A 16450-nucleotide genomic window follows, 5' to 3' on the forward strand; every position below is an offset into this window, starting at 1 on the left:
TCTTTGGGAGTTAATTAGGGGTAGATGAGATAATAAGTGTGGGGCTCTCATGATGGGATTAGTGAGGATGAAACACCAGAGAGCTTCTTCTCTGTCTCTGTCTCTCTCTCTCTCCTGCTCTCTCTTGCTGTCTCTCTCTTCCATGTAAGGACACAGCAATTTGGCAAGCCATCTGCAAGCCAGAAGAGAGCCCTCACTGGGGAACAAAATTGGCCAGTACCTTGATCTTGGACTTTCTAGCCTCCAGAACTGTGAGAAAATAAACTGTTGTTGTTTACGTCACCTAGTCCAGGGTATTTCATTATGACAGCCTGAGCAGATGAACCCACTCACCTAGGAAGTGGTAGGACTGAGATTTGAATTTGGAAGCCTTACCTGAGGATTTTTCACTTAACCAACTACACTACACTTTTAACAGTCCCTTTTCCCCTCAAAGACTTCCAAAAAGAAAGCTAGGTATCCTCTTTTAGGGTATATTTTTGTCTCCAAAATTTCCCTTATACCAATGGATAAGAAAAAAAATGACTTGATTTCAGGTTCCAGGTGCTTGGATTTATTCTTCTTCTTAAAATGTCTCTGAGTAGTGGGACAGAAATTTCCCCACCCTTCTCCTCATGAAGCTGTGTAGACAGGCCACAAAAGAAAAGAGCAACTGACTTTCTCATTTCTACATGACTTGACCATGTCACCAACACCTGTGTCAAAATGAAGTTTCACCAGATGCAGTCAGGCCTCCGCAGGGGCTGCTGAGCCGCAGTGTCTCCAGGAAGACCCGCTGATGAGTCACACTCCAATCCACTCATCAGACCACCGTGCTGCTGGCCTTCTGTGGTCTGGTAAGAGCCAGAGCACTTGGAGAAAAATGCAAATGCGTCTTTAGTACCTACATAAAGGTAAAACATTTTGCAACAGCATTTCTGGTCTTTAGATTAACACGTACACTATGTCAGCTTCACAGGTAGTTTGGGCCCACATTTGAGTCTTGGGAAAGAGTAGAGTAACAGGAACCCTGCTTCTTTCATGTGAGTAGGAAAGTGTCCCAAGGATGTTTGCTTGTGGATGTCTTGAAGCTTGGAAAGTGGGAAATGCTAAGGGGGAAACTAAGTCAAGGAAGTTCTCCTCACAGATATGGGGCTCGTATTTTGTGGAGGCACAAGCATAGGGCATAGTGGAAAAGGCATGGGGGGCCAGGGACTGTGAATATGGGGGTACATCAACCTTGCACCAACTCCCAATCAGGAAGGTACATTATGAGGCTGAGCAAGGCAGATAAAGCAAATTACAGCAACTAGAGCTGTCAGCCAAAGTGATCTTTGTAAATCTAAACCCAATCATGTCATTATCCTGCTTAAAGCCTTTCAAATGACTTCCATTGCATGAAGAATGCAGTTGGAAAGCCTTAGTGAGTCCTGCATAACCTGTGTCATACACATTTCAAAGACCTTACTCGTGCCTCTCTTCTCAGGCTTCATCGCCTCCACTCCAGTGCCCCTTTGGTTCCTGGAACGTGTCAGTCTTTTTCTGCCTCGTGGCCTTGACACATGCTGCTTTTGTTTTTCAGATGGACCACTCATGCTCTTGGCTTTGGCTTATCCTTATCCTTTTGGTCTCGCCACAATTGCCCCATTCGAAATCCATCCCTTGCTTTTCTATTATTTTCTTTCTCAGCAGTCTGGTCATAACTTCCTCAGCCCTCATACATTATGAAATTACTATTCCCGCTCACACGTTTTTGACTGTCCCACATTTCGACTTAAGGCCCATGAGGACAGGGACCACATCTGTCTTGGTGTGCCCTCAATATCCCCAGCATCTTACACATGCCTGGCACTTGGTAGGTGTTCAGTCAGTGTTTGAATAAATAAGTGAAAGTCCCATTGGCAAGAGTTAAGCTGTCCTTGCCAGGACATTGTGGTCCCCTGACACACCAGTCAAAGAAGCCTGGAGAGCAACCCCTGCCTGACTTGCCATCAGAGCTGACTTCCCTTTGACACTTTGGCCAGAGGCAAAGACAAATGACAGAGGTGTTGCCATTCTCCAGCCCACAGCATGTGTCTGTGTGCTGAGCAGAGGGGTGCAAGTGAGGGCTGAGGACCAGCCTGTATTCCAAGGGCTGGCCAGGTGCCAGCCACCTCAATCCACAGGGGGATGCTTTTCTGGTTAGACTGCCAAGAGCTGAGAGCTTTTAGAAATTCACACAAAGACACTGCAGGGGCTATCCAAGACCCTATCAATAACTCAAGGGGGTTACAGACAAGAGAGCCAATGGCGAACAGGAAAAAATTGAATCGCAGCCCCAAGATGGCCGAGGTTTAAGGGTCAAGTGGCAGGTTCATCAGGCTACAGAGGCAGGCTTTGGATCACAGAAATACATCAGCCAGACCCAAGACTAGAATCTCCTGGCAGGAGCAATAGCAGGAAGTGGCGGCATTCAGATAAGATCTGCCCAGGTAGGGATTTACTAGTCACTTTAATGCAGTTTGGCTCTAATTAATTTAGAGGAAAAAGCAAACACCAGGGGAACTAGAGAAACAAGACAAAGGAAAATAACCTTATCTGATTTCTATATCCTCTGACTATCTCTGAAAGGTGTTTATCAACAATTACTTCCTTGTGAGAGGGAGTGGTTTCCATTTCTGGTCGGAGCAGCCACCTTGTAAGCTTGTTCATACCCCCTCCCCTAGAAGCCCCATGCAACTTGTCACCAAAGAATACCTTGAGAAATACTGAAGCCCTAATTCCTTCATATTCTTTTTCCTATAGCATACAAATAGGTCTGGGTAAAATGAGATAGCACATACAAGTTGCTTTGCAAATTCGCAAAGACTCATGACAGACTTTAAATAATCTACCCCCAAGGGAAAACTAAGAGAATGAAGAAATGGAAAATGACATTGCCATTCATTTTAGTAGTAGGAGCTCTGTCCTGTCCCTTCAACCTTGTCGCCAGCATGCTCTGGAAGTCAGATCAACAGCTCCCTTTTACAGATGGTCTATTGCATTTGCTATTATTATTGACATTGCAACCTGTTCCCTTTTCTCTCCCTCCCAGCAGCCACCAGAGGATTGGCCAACTGGCCCTGAATGAGGAAACCCATTCACGGCCATTTGTCTGCGGTTGTGTGTGTGTTCAGGTCTCCATCTCACACTCACTCCATCCTGACAAGTACAGAAGGTGAAAACATTGCTAGTCAGCCTATTTTCTGAAAGGGATCAGCCTGTTGCTGAAAGATTTATCATCAGGGAACTGCAGGGTAGGGGAAGGCCTTTACTTGAACCAGAATTGGTCATTCAGAGTTCATTCTGTAACTTGATCATTTATTTATATTTTATGCACCTTCTACCAAGGAAAGAGGGTGCATGTGGGACCATTACCTCATTGAAAGTAGTGTGGTCAAGTAACTATCTCATTGAACAGCCTGTTAGAGAGGTAGTGTGCAGCTCATTTGACTGTTGCTTTAAACCTTTGGTGTCTGTGTGACCTCTGGTGAGAAAAGGGGATTTCAGGTTTTGCCTTCTCCAGTCACAGGCACTGCAAATGGGATCATGAGACACAGCTCCTGATTCCAGAAGACATATTCCATCCTCCACTCTCAACCACTCGTTGGAAGAGAACATGCTGAGTGAGAGGTGACAAAAAGCCTGGAAAAATTGAAGGAGGGGATGTAGGAAAAATAATTCTTCTTCTAAATATTGGTGGCCCATGTGCATGAGATCACATTTAGAGATGTGAAACCTATCAATGGCTAGGAAAGGTAGTCATAGCTTGGCACTGTTATAAGATACAAATCATAGCAACATCTTCTATTTATCTAAGGCTTCAGTCATGTCAGAATGTACGTATTTCAATGTCTCACTTAATCCATGGATATTTTTATTCTTACTGCACAGATGAGGCAATGGATATTTAATGAATAGTTTGCCCAAAGTCATAGCTAAGAACTGGGATACCTCCCATGTATTTGGATGCTCAGACAAGAGCTCTGTTCTCCAAGGTCTCTAAAACCACATTTAGAAGCAATTGAGGGCAGCAGGAGGTGATATTGGAAAAATCTGCCTGCAACGCACTCACCTCCTCCAAGAGTAAATAAACCCACCTCACGGCTCCCTTGTTCACAACGACTCCTCTTCTGTGAAAATTGCTATTAGTAAATCGAATGCCCCTACAACCAATGTTTGAACCATCCAACCCTGGCCCTCAGCTTGCAGGACCCTAGCCATAACTGATCCACAAAGGGTGGGAGGGATATCTGATCCTGGTTTGGCCATTTAGATTGGAACTAAATGACACAGACTTGGTCATGGAGCTTAGTTAAGGCAGGGCTATGAAAGAATTGGCCATAACACTTTTTGCTGAACTCTCAGAAGCTACTCTTACTTCCAAGTCTTGTTTGGCATTCTCAAAAACGTCCTCTTCTTACTTAAGAAAGTGTAGAAGATACTTGCATATGAGTGTTCATTCAACACACATTCTAAACCCAGTTCTTCCTTGCCTTCCTCTCTCCCTTGCATCTAAGGATGGCAATGCACTGTAACTCTAGCCAAGAAAATATAGGTAGAACCCTGTGGGCTGCAAGATGGGTTTCAAAACAAAAAGGCAAAGGCATACTCTTCCCATTTCTCACTGACTAGGAAGCAGATGTTATGCCTGGAAAAGAAGCCACCATCTGGAAAACATTTTTAAAGGCCACAGAACTGAAGAATCATTGAATCAAAGGATCAGAGGGACAGCCTACCTCTAGTATTTGTATCATATACAGAAAAGAAAATACACTATTGGTTTAAGCTCCTATGAGTTGGGTATTCTGATATTTGCAAACAGAGAGGTGGCTTCTTATACTTAGAATGAATAGAATCTTGCATACCTCTTGAACATCATGAAACGGACTTAAATGATTTGAACATTTCAGCTGTGATATGGGACCCAAGGAAGTCATCCACATATAGAGATTTGAAGGAACACTCTGTACATGTCAGGAGGATGATCCTTGAGATTTCCGCTTCCAAATCCTTCCTCCTTTATAGTGTAGAACAGGATGAAGAAATCTTGGTTAGGCTTCTTTAGGTTTCTTGAAGGGAAATGTATACAAAACCATGGGTAATGAAGGTTTTTGGAAAGACAGAAGATATGTGGAATATTTATAAAATTGATCAGACTCTAGAGTCACCTCAGATTCTATTTGCTACTGATTCATTCTTTCATTAACATTTGTTCACTCACTTAGCCTATAACAAGAGTTTATTGACCACCTACTGTGCCAGGTGCATGAATATTCTGGTAATTAAGATTTATTTTACTCTCAGAGAGCTTTAATACAGATCTTGAAGCAGATTTTCACAAGTACTTCCTATAAAGTTGGATGAATATCTGGATAGTTGGGATATGTCTACATTTTACAGAGAAATGAAAAAAATGTTCATTATAGATAAGAATGAAAACTTGGTACACATAATGTACTTTCCTTAATTCACTTAGCATTTGTGCTTTCCCAAGAAGAGATTTCAGACAATTCATTTGGTACCAATCAGTGAGGGTGAAATGCTACTCTTGGGCACATGTAACATGTCATCTCAAAGGTGATTGGACTTCCACCTGCCCAGTCCTAGGTGGCTGTTTCTGAAGTGTTCATGTGTCTGTATTGGTCATCTCAGGCTGCCATAACAAAATATAATAGACTGTGTGGCTTAAACAACAGAAATGTATTTTATCACAGTTCTTGATGCTGGAAGTCCTAGATCAAGATTTGGCAGGGATGGTTTCTGCCGAGGGCTCTTTTCTTAACTTGTGGATGGTCACCTTCTTTTTGTGTCTTCATATGACGGAGACAGCAAGCTCTGGCATCTTTTTCTCTTTCTATAAGGGCCTCAGCCCTATCAGATTACACCCCCACACTTTTGACCTTATTTAACTTTTATCACCTCCTCATAGGTTCAATTTCCAAGTATAGTCACATTGGAGGGTTATGACTTCAACATTTGAATTTGGGGGAACATAAACATTCAGTCTATAATAATGGCTGATTCTTCCTGCTTTGGTAGTAGGGCAGATGTCACTCAAAGGGCACTCTATGTGAACAACACCACAAGATCAGAAAGAAAAATAGAGTCACTTTTCTTTGAAGGTGGCTCTTTAGGCACTATGGACTTTTCCTTCCATCATCCCTGGTGTGGGGACAAAAATAAACCATCTTGAGAATGCAGTAGCCAGAATTCTTTCTCTGAAAATACTGGACTCATTGACTTCAAGCAAATACCATAGGTAATCCATTAGCAGCTAACTATGAACAATCACTATTAGCCAATACATAATTAATTTCAATTTATCTGCCTCAAATGCCAGGAAAAGCATGGGTAAGATCATGGACAGCCACTACTGCAGGATGAAAGAGAGAGGAGCTCTAGAAGGAAAACAAAATACTGTCTTGGGTTATATGCTTTGGTGTCACATATATAAATAAAATACAAGGGCTATTAGAAATGATTTTGTGATTGAAGTAACGGTCAGATATTTGTAGTTTCATTTAACTGAAGAATAAATAAAAAAGAAATGAATATGCCAAAATTATAGGAAAGTTCTATGATGAAAACAGAGTTTCCCATGCCCAAACCCACTGGCTCTAGCCACTGCCAGGACGCATGCACCAGAGTCCTATCCCATGAGAGGCTTTAGTCCAAGGACAAACCTTTCCTACTTAATTAGCTCTCTGATAGTTCAGACGTGCCTTTAACAGTATTAGCTACTGCTTAGGGTCCCTTCCCCTAGATTTTCCTATATATTAAAGACAATACACCTGGAAAAGAGAGACACTGAAACTTTCAACATCAAAATTCAGACTGGCATAAGCCAAAAGCCCCCAGGGAAGGGTAGTAAAAAAGTAAGAATTGCATATTTCCACATCTGTCTTCAATGAGACTTATGTCAAATAATCTTGTTATTTGACAAAAGCAATTCAAAGAATTGCTTTGTTTTTTCAGAATGCCATGAAAATGTCATTAAAATTCACCTATCAGCACACACAGAACATACCACCTGTCCAGAGTGTTAGATCAAATGAGAAAACAGGGGCTTAGGCCTCATGGGTAGGAAGAGACTTGACCTGCTGCAGAGGAGGAGAGGCAATGTTATTTCTAAGCATTCCTGTTTCCACCAACCTGGGGGCAAGCAATCTATTTTCAGCTTGACACCAATCAGGAAATGGCTCTGCTAAAATACCCTCCCTGTTAATACAAATGAGACATATCTCCGGAAAAGCAGAGAATGCCAACATGGATCTGAGTGCTCAGACGAGAGAGGCCATTCCTGGGTTAGTAAGTGAAAAGCTATAGTTATACGTGAGAAAGCAAACCTGCAGGAGCAAGTTTCTAGATGGTAATTTGGTAATTACATTACAATTAGAAAGTCTTACAGAAAGTCTACAGCAGTGCAAACCCTTTGGTCCAGTAATTTCACTCCTTTGAAATTATCCCAAGGATATGTAGGCAAGGATGCTTATTGTTGGGAGGTAGCCCTAGATAAATCTCTTGTGTTACAACACACCTTGCTGGATATGGCAAGAATGTAGCATCCTTTACCACTCTTTACCAAGGCCATTTCCCAGGCTGGTGCTTATAGCAAGCAACCTTGGAGGATGAGGTAATGTCTCCTACTGAGACAAAGAGTAGGCTTACTTACCATTTACAAAGCAGAAGTAGATTCCCTAAGCTCAGTATTCCTCAGTTGCAATGCAAACCCACTGTGTGCAAAGTGTCCCTCTGGGCCCACTGAATCAGGTCTGTGGGGTTTGGAAGCAAGGGGAACCAACGTACATGCTGATATTCATGCTACCTGCAGTACTGTAGTAATAAAGCCCTTTGTCTCTGACCCAGCATCTTATGTCTTCTACCAGCATCCATGAAATGGTAGCAGATTTACTTTTTAGCTGGCAAGGAGTGTAAAATTGAATCCCAGACCTGACAGCTATGATGATTGTTTCGTAAAAACAAGGACATTAACCGTCTTCTAAGGAGAAATTGGTTAAGTTAATTGTGGTACATAGATACACAAGGTAGAGTGCAGACATTTAGAATGGCTTCGGGATGTATATTTATTGACATGGAAATAAAATAACAACATATTTTTGAGTGAAAAACCAGGTAAAAAAGAAACATATATAGATGAACCACTTTTATATAAACACATGAACATTTCACAGGTGTATATATATATGAAATTTCTGCATGGTTCCATACCAAAAAAGAAAAATGTTAACCAGAGCTTTCTCTAGGTGGTGGACTAATAAATGAGTTTTATTTATTTTCTCATCTATGAGGTCTCTTATTTCTCAGTGTAAACATGAATTATTTATGTAAAAAAATTATATTAATTGACAAAGACCTGCTAAAAAAAAAGAGCATATGACAAAATCCTTGTACTTGAAACAAACTGTAAAGAACTGCTCTGCAAATACAGAGGGAGCTGCAAACAAAAGTGAGGTTCCTGATGGGACACAGCTCTGCCTGTGGTACTGACGACAACCCACAGAACCTGAAAGAGAAGAAATAATGGAAATACCCATCTTAGACACGATCGTCTTAGAACAACTGAAGATCAGTCTCAGAATCTAACATTTAGAATCTGAGGTGCCAATTATGCCTGGTGTTTTAATGAATAAACACTCTCACTCAGTGTCTGTGAGTTATCCAGTGCCACAAGTCACCCAGGAAGCCTGAGACTCAGCCCTCAATCACTGACTAACCTCTGCATAAACCCCTTTTAAACCTCTTGTGCTTATCCCTTCCAGTGCATTTCACTGCTCTGGCTTGAATCTAGGTTCTCATCATCATTTGCCTGGATATTAGAATATTCTTTGAACTGGTCTCTCTATCTCCACTTCACATCCTGATATAGTTTGGAAGTCCCCTCCAAATCTCATGTGGAAATGTAATCCCCAGTGTTGGAGGTGGTGCCTGGTGGGAGGTGATGGGATCATGGGGTCAGATGAATGGCTTAGCATCATCCTTTTCATGCTGAGTGGGCTCACATGAGACCTGGTTGTGTAAAAGTGTATGGCACCTCCCACATCACTCTCTCTTGCTCCCGCTCTTGCCATGTGGCATGCCTGCTTCCACTTCACCTTCTGCCATGAGTGAAAGCTCCCTGAGGCATCCCCGGAAGCCAAGCAGATGCTGGTGCTATGCTTATATAGCCTGCAGAGCCATGAGCCAATTAAACCTCTTTTTTAAAAAAATAAATTACCCAGTCTCAGGTATTCCTTTATAGCAACACAAGAATGACCTAACACACACTCCTTTAACCCTGCCACCTGATTTTTTAAAAACATAAGTCAGAGTGTCACTTCTTTGCTTACAATCCTTCAGTGTCTCCCAAATACCTACAAGGTGTCCCAGCATGTAAGGTCCACCTGCTGGCCTCACTAAACTTTCTCCTTGTCCCCCTTGTCCTTCTCCCAAGACTCATTTCTTTTGATTTCTTGCATCTCCTCTATGGAATGTCCCCACTCCCACCCAGCCAGGCAAATGCTCATGTCAAGATTCAGATCCTCCAAGAAGTGTTTCGTAACAGTCTCCCCAAGTTGAATTCCTTCTTTGGAGTCTCAGTTATATCATATTCAAGTTCATCAAAACACTTACCACCCTTTGCTTTTGTATTTCTCAGAACTTTCCTATTTGATCGTGAACACATGAGGTCAGGAGCCACATCTTATTTATATTTACATTATTAACATCTAGTCCTATACTCGGCACCCAAAAGAAAATCTATACCTGAATGAAAAAAATACATAGTTAAAACCATAGAGTCTGGCCAGGTGCAGTGGCTCACGCCTGTAGTCCCAGCATTTTGGGAGGCCAAGACAGACAGATCACTTGAGATCAGAAGTTCAAGACCAGCCTGGCTAACATGGCGAAACCTTGTCTCTACTAAAAATACAAAAATTAGCTTGGCATGGTGGCGAGTGCCTGTAATCCCACCTACTCTGGAGGCTGAGGCAGGAGAATCACTTGAACCCAGGAGGCAGAGATTGCAGTGAGTTGACATCGCGTCATTGCATTCCTGCCTGGGCCACAGAGCGAGACTCTGTCTCAGAAAAAAAGAAGAAAAACAAAACCATAGAGCCTGAGTACAAACACACTCAACAAACCTTCTTGATTCTGAAAAGTTCCCAATTAAAAAGCCTCCTCGCGATGGACTTTCATTGTATTGCCATCAATATTTTGCTGCCCAGAAAGAAATAAATTAGGTGATTTTTACCTGCAAAGAATGTTGCTTTAGACATTTTTGTTTCTGTTGGACACAGGGCAGTCTCCCCCTCCTGCCACCTTGGAAATGTTAGCATCACTGGGACAAAAGCCAACAGGAAAAACTAACACCATAACAGGATAATATGCTTTATCAGATTATCCTGTGGAACTAAGCATACTAAGAGATACTTTAAACCTTTTCTGTAATTTATTCAAAAAACATTCAAGGACAGAAATAAATGTCAACTCAGATGAACCAAAGCAGATGTAGAAAACAAACAAAAGCCGTGACCAGACATAAAAACTGACCCAATAGGATGTGGGCCTGAAACTGGAAATCAAGTTTCTAAGTTCTATTTAAAATACAACAGTTGAAAGCTGGGTGCAGCGGCTCATGCCTGTAATTCCAGCACTTTGGGAAGCTGGGGTGGAAGAATGGCTTGAGGCCAGGAGTTCAAGACCAGCCTGGACAACATAGTGGGACCCCCGTCAGTACAAAAATTAAAAAAAAAAAATAGCCAGGCATGGTATGGTCCTAGCTACTCACGAGGCAAAGGCAAGAGGATCCCTTGAGTCTGGGAGGTTGAGGCTGCAGTGAGCTGTGATTGTGCCACTGCACTCCAGGCTGGGCAATAGAGCAACATTCTGTCTCTAAATAAATAAATACATAAATACATAAAATGCATCAGTTGGAATAGGCCTCCAAAATACAGACCACATGTAAATTTGAAATAATCTTTATTTCATCAGTGTGATCCTTTATCATAAGCAGAGTATAACACAGTGTTTCCAGAAAGGGTTTGAAAGGTCAAGACAGACCATGTAACATGAGGACTGATAAGCCATTTCTAACATGATGACTTTTCCCAAGAAAGGCTCTGGAATAATCGGAAGCAGTGGAGTTTAAAGAACTATGTCTTAAGTGAGGATCAGAACAAACATCTTTGCCATTACAGGTTCTTTCTCTTCCTGACACCCACAGTGCCCTGAGTTGGCCTCGTGGGGCTGGCTGGAGCAGGAGCTGGAATAAGACGACAGCCTCAGGGGCTTCTGGGTGGGACTGTGGTCTCTGGGAGCTGCTCAGGATCCACTTGGCTACAGGCAGGCCTTCTGGATGCTCACACCACAGGTGATTGTGAGGAGGGGACTTACACCCTCAGGTCTGTGGGGTCTGGGTGCCATGCGGAGGAAGAGTTGGCCCATGTCCTGTAGCAGCTCAGCCACAGCCCTCCACAGATGGGCCTTGTCACTTACTGGAGGGTTTGCTTCAGAGATCGCTTCTGTGCCCCAGCCTTGGTTACTCCTCTTGTCTTGGTGAACATTAAGCCCTGTATCCTTTCTCTACCTTTACCCAGCCATGCCTTTTGGTCTTGAGATCAGCAGCACTTATTTTCCTGTAGGCCATGGAGAACTTTGTTTTGTTTTTCGATGTCTCTTCTAGAGGCTTCAGGAGCTGAACCTCACCTTGGAGGTGGCTGATCACAGTTTGGGCACTAATAATGTACAGTCATTGCACTGCGTTAGTTTCTCAGCTCTCCAGTGCTGGACCTGTCCACTGAATTATATATAGGGAGGCAGCATCCTCAACTGGTCATGGTTTGCTGTGTCCACGCCAGTTAGCGTTAAGCCCTAACAATAAAATGAGGCTATGCTGGAAGCAGCCCTCCTCACAGTGGACTCGGCAGACACAGTTCCACTGTTCGGTTTCACGTTATGGGCAAATGAAGAAGGGGTTCGGTGTGTGACCTGGTCCATGGGTGTTGTAAATCATTTGTTGTAAAAGGGTTTGTTTTATAAACATTTCAAATATATCTAGATTGCCTCATCCTATTTTATTCTTTTCTAGTTTTACAGAAATATGCAAATAAGACTTAAAGCTGTGGACAAGAAGAGGAATTGGTCCCAAATCTCATCAGGTCCGTTGTTCATACAATGAGTATGTTTTTCATTTGGAAAATGTCTTAGGTTCATGAAAGAAGAAAAGAAAAATGGATGGGTACATAGAAATGTATTAAATAGCATCTGTTATTAAAATTATGATCCACAGGTTAGAAATAAGTATTACGTTTAGCTTTTCTATATCCATTGAGTCCAGTCTTAGACCCTCTATTAGGGAAGAAATAATAGGAGTGGGTTCTTGTGGTTATTATATGTATTTCTGTATAAGAATTCACTGCGTTGGAGATCGAGACCATCCTGGCTAACGCGGTGAAACCCCGCCTCTACTAAAAATACACAAAAAATTAGCTGGGCGTGGTGGCAGGCACCTCTATTCCCAGCTACTCGGGAGGCTGAGGCAGGAGAATGGCGTGAACCCGGGAGGCGGAGCTTGCAGTGAGCTGAGATCGCACCACTGCACTCCAGCCTGGGCGACAGAGCAAGACTCCCTCTCAAAAAAAAAAGAATTCACTGCATTTTATTTCCAGAAGTTCCCATAATTTGGAAGAGGACATTCAATGCTATGTAGCCAGAATTTATACAAGTACTTTTTCAACTTCAGTTTGATTGAGGGTGAGGGTGTGTGAGATTGGGAAGCAGGAAGGAGGTTATTTTATTTTAATTGCTTGGGTGTGGGAGGATCTGGTTATCAGTTTCCTATGAAACGCACTCTATTCTGAGGGATTTTGTACTTGTCTTATTAAACGGAGATTCTGTGATTTTCTCATTACTTACACATGAACTCAGTGACTTGTAATAACACTTCATGATTCCAATCTCAACTTGCTCTTTTCCAGCTATGACAAGGATAACATCCCTGCCTCTGGGAGCCTGGCAGCACCTTTTGCATACTGGTGAGATTGCACTCTGGCCTGTGCAGAAGAGGAGGCTACTGGATAGCATGAGACTCTGTGGTGATGGGAGAGAGAGCACAGGGTGAGTCTTTTCTCACCCATTTGGGTAACAAAACAAAGAACCTGAGAAATACCTAAGTTGTGCTTTACAGACTTGAACTCAGAGAAGGATGAGCTTGGAAATGCCCAGGGTTCCATGATGGTAAGCATCAAATTTTTCAAAAGATGTAAGAAAAGAAAAATGAAGTCTGATGCATCCACAAGCACAGCTTTCTGGATAGTGAACAAAGAGCTAAGATACACATCTCTGGGTTCATTGAAACAACCTCTAGAACAGTTTCACATATTTCCTTTTCTCTGTTTCTTTCAGCTCTTTCAACCAAACCATGAGTCATTTTCCAATGTGGCAGTCTATTCCTCTATGTTTAAGTCACTTTAGGCAATGTGTAAACCCAAGTATGAAGCTTCTATCGGTCTAGCTTGAATAGAAGCATTAACGGAGTGCTTAACCTTTAGACAACTCTTTTGTGAAGGCTGGACAACAGACGGCTTGATATTATCTTTTCAGTAGGGACACAGAAGACCAGTGGTGTGATGAGGTAGTTGAAGGCAGATGTGTTGTCCTGAACCAGATATCTCAACCACAGGACAGGGATCTGCCAAAACCAATTTAACAGGTGGGCAGCTGTTACTCGCCTCCCAATGCCTCACAGAGTTAGGCTCTGAGCGTGAACGCAGACAACTTTTGTCATAGGAATTTATTCCCAGCATATGAATAAGAGAGTCTCCTTAAGAGAGTCTTTAACTTCTTAAGGGCAAAAGAGGACAGTCAATTACCAGAAAGAAAACATTGCTATTATACGATCACTCATGAATGTCCAGAGGATGATATGCAACAGCTTTGTTTTCTATTTTTCCATCAATGCAGAATCCTTCTCAGGAGCCCTCTCCTCTGGTCTCCTTTCACTATCTCTGTGTCCTGCTTACCTTCTCCCAGAACCCTGGCTCTCAATCTCTTGTTCCATTTAGTTTTACCACCTGTAAAAGTTCTGTGAAATCCACAGGGTCCTATTGGTTTTGAAACTAGCTTTAGGTTCTTCAAAACTCAAACATGTTTAACCTTCGTCTTACTAATAGTGCCCACTTTTTATTGAATGATTGTGATGGCCTATGCAGTCCTATGCAAATAGAGATACTTATTTTTTAAAAAAGGGTTTCTGTGTAAAAGAGTGGTGAGGCAGAAGAGAGTGACAATGCAGGGGAAACACCCTGAAACCTGCCTTGTGGTATTTGAAACTAGGCCATTACAATGACTGAATTCTTACCATTTTTTTTAGATTTTCAACCAACAGTCTTATTTCATTCATGATATCAGCAAATTAACAAAGTGCAGCTAATGTAAATAACTTTCATTTTCCATTGTCCATTTTAAAACAAAGAGGTCATTCTCTGATAGTAGATGCATAGATGGTATGTTTACATCAGTTTTTGTTTTGTTTTCCAAATAGTCTGTTTTGTCTTTCAGAGGTAGAATTGCCAAACCTCTGAAACTTAAATCAACCCAAAGACAAAAGTATGTTTTATTTTGTTTCATTTGTTTTAGTATGAATATATAGTACTTTAAAAGAAACATCATATACAACTTGATTAATATGAATTCATAATGTTGACATTAGAAATAGGCCAACAATCATTCTAAAGTGAAACCATCTTTATTTTGAAAATTACCAAATATTTTCTACTTTTTAAGTTATTATTAATATATAACTCTGCCTATTTTTTTCAGAGTAATTGACGAAGGTAAGACTAAAACAAATGAATTAATGACTAAAGGAAAAAAGAAAGAAAGAAGAGGCAGGTGATACAAGTATGCAAATACACAGGCCCATATAGGCTTACATTGTTGCAAACATAGTTAAATTTGGCTCTTAGTCCCCTGGCAGTCAAAGCAAAAGAGGGGAGATATGGTCAGTTGCATAGTTCTTATTATTAGATGAGAAGAAACATGCTAGTTCCTCAGGGGAAGCGAATGTATTTTTCTTGTACTAATTTCTCAAGCAAATCAGGCTGGTGGGGCCTCACATGGGAAATGCTGAGTGATGTTATACACACTGAACTTAACTGTAGTCCTACAAGCAAGGCTAGAGTCTCCTCCTTAGAAACCAAGGGCACAACCTTAAAATGCAATCCAGTTTAGGCAATTTGTAAACCCAGATATGAAGCTTTTATCGGTCTAGCTTGGGTAGAAGCATTAACAGAGTGCTTAACCTTTAGACAACTCTTTTGTGAAGGCTGGACAATAGACAGCTTAATATTGCCTTTTCAGTGGGGACAAGGAAGGCCAGTGTTGTGATGAGGTAGTTGAAGGCTGATATGTTTTCCTGAACCAGATATCTCAACCACAGCATAGGGATCTGCCAAAACCAATTTAACAGGTGAGCAGCTGTTACTCTCCTACCAACACCCCACAGAGTTAGGCTCTCAGTGTGAGTGCAGACAACTCTTCTAGTAGAAATTTACTCCCAGAATATCAATAAAGAATTAAGTATTCACCTTCTGCAAACAGAATATTTACTTGGGGCCCATTTAGCTGGGATCATTCCCATAAGTCACATGACTAAGACTGGAACACGTGGCAAAGCATCGTCTCACTCAGTGGTGCACACCATTGGCTACTTTTCGCTATGTGAGCTTTGCAAAGTGATGTTACTGAGACCCACCCAGAGGGATCCAAGTGCCTATGACATTTGAGGCACTTGCCTGGACTGTGCTTTCCTGAACCCCTCTCCAGAATCTGGGTCTCAGAGACTTGTCTCTTGCTGATCAATACAGTCAATCTAACATCCCCACAAAGACGGAGTGTATTTCTGATTTTATGATGCAAATAAGATGTTCAAAATTAAGTTTAAATTTCAGCAAGTTCCTTTCTGTTTCCCTTTATATATTCTCTCTTTGATATAAGTGGAGCTTTCTCTCTACCCAGGAAGACCTTTCCAATCAAGAGCTACATAGGCAAGATCCAAGTTTATTCAAGCATAGCAAGACAAATCTGTCTTAATTTATGAATGATTCATTGATACAAAATGAATAGAGAAGTCCTTCTTGAGCAAGGATTAATAGGACATTTCGATATCTTCATTACATCAAGAAATACTATGTAGAATGTGAAAGTCTTTCTGATACTCCTAAATACCAATGTTCAATTTAACATTCACCGGGCTGGGGGACATCAGTTCAAGGGTTAATGTGAAGGAAAAACAATTGCTTTCCACAAGTCCAGGATATCCCTTCTGATGATGGTCTTAATTAAGATGAGTGAGTAAGTCAGCCTCACATAAATGCAGTCTAAACCTGCATCTGACATCTTTTCAAAGGATCAAAATACTGAACAGCATGAAACATGGCATTTTGACCTCTCT

General features: G+C 41.7%; 1 long non-coding RNA gene across 1 annotated transcript; it reads left to right on the plus strand.

Moving 5' to 3' along the window:
- The first annotated feature begins 327 nt into the window (after positions 1-327).
- On the plus strand, positions 328-15588 carry LOC109027713 (uncharacterized). Its single transcript, XR_002006738.3, has 3 exons — positions 328-893; positions 12086-12155; positions 12975-15588. It is a non-coding gene; the product is annotated as an uncharacterized lncRNA (long non-coding RNA).
- Positions 15589-16450: the final 862 nt, after the last annotated feature.

The sequence above is a fragment of the Gorilla gorilla genome, chromosome 6 (assembly GCF_029281585.2).
Source record: "Gorilla gorilla gorilla isolate KB3781 chromosome 6, NHGRI_mGorGor1-v2.1_pri, whole genome shotgun sequence".
Lineage (NCBI taxonomy): Eukaryota > Metazoa > Chordata > Mammalia > Primates > Hominidae > Gorilla > Gorilla gorilla.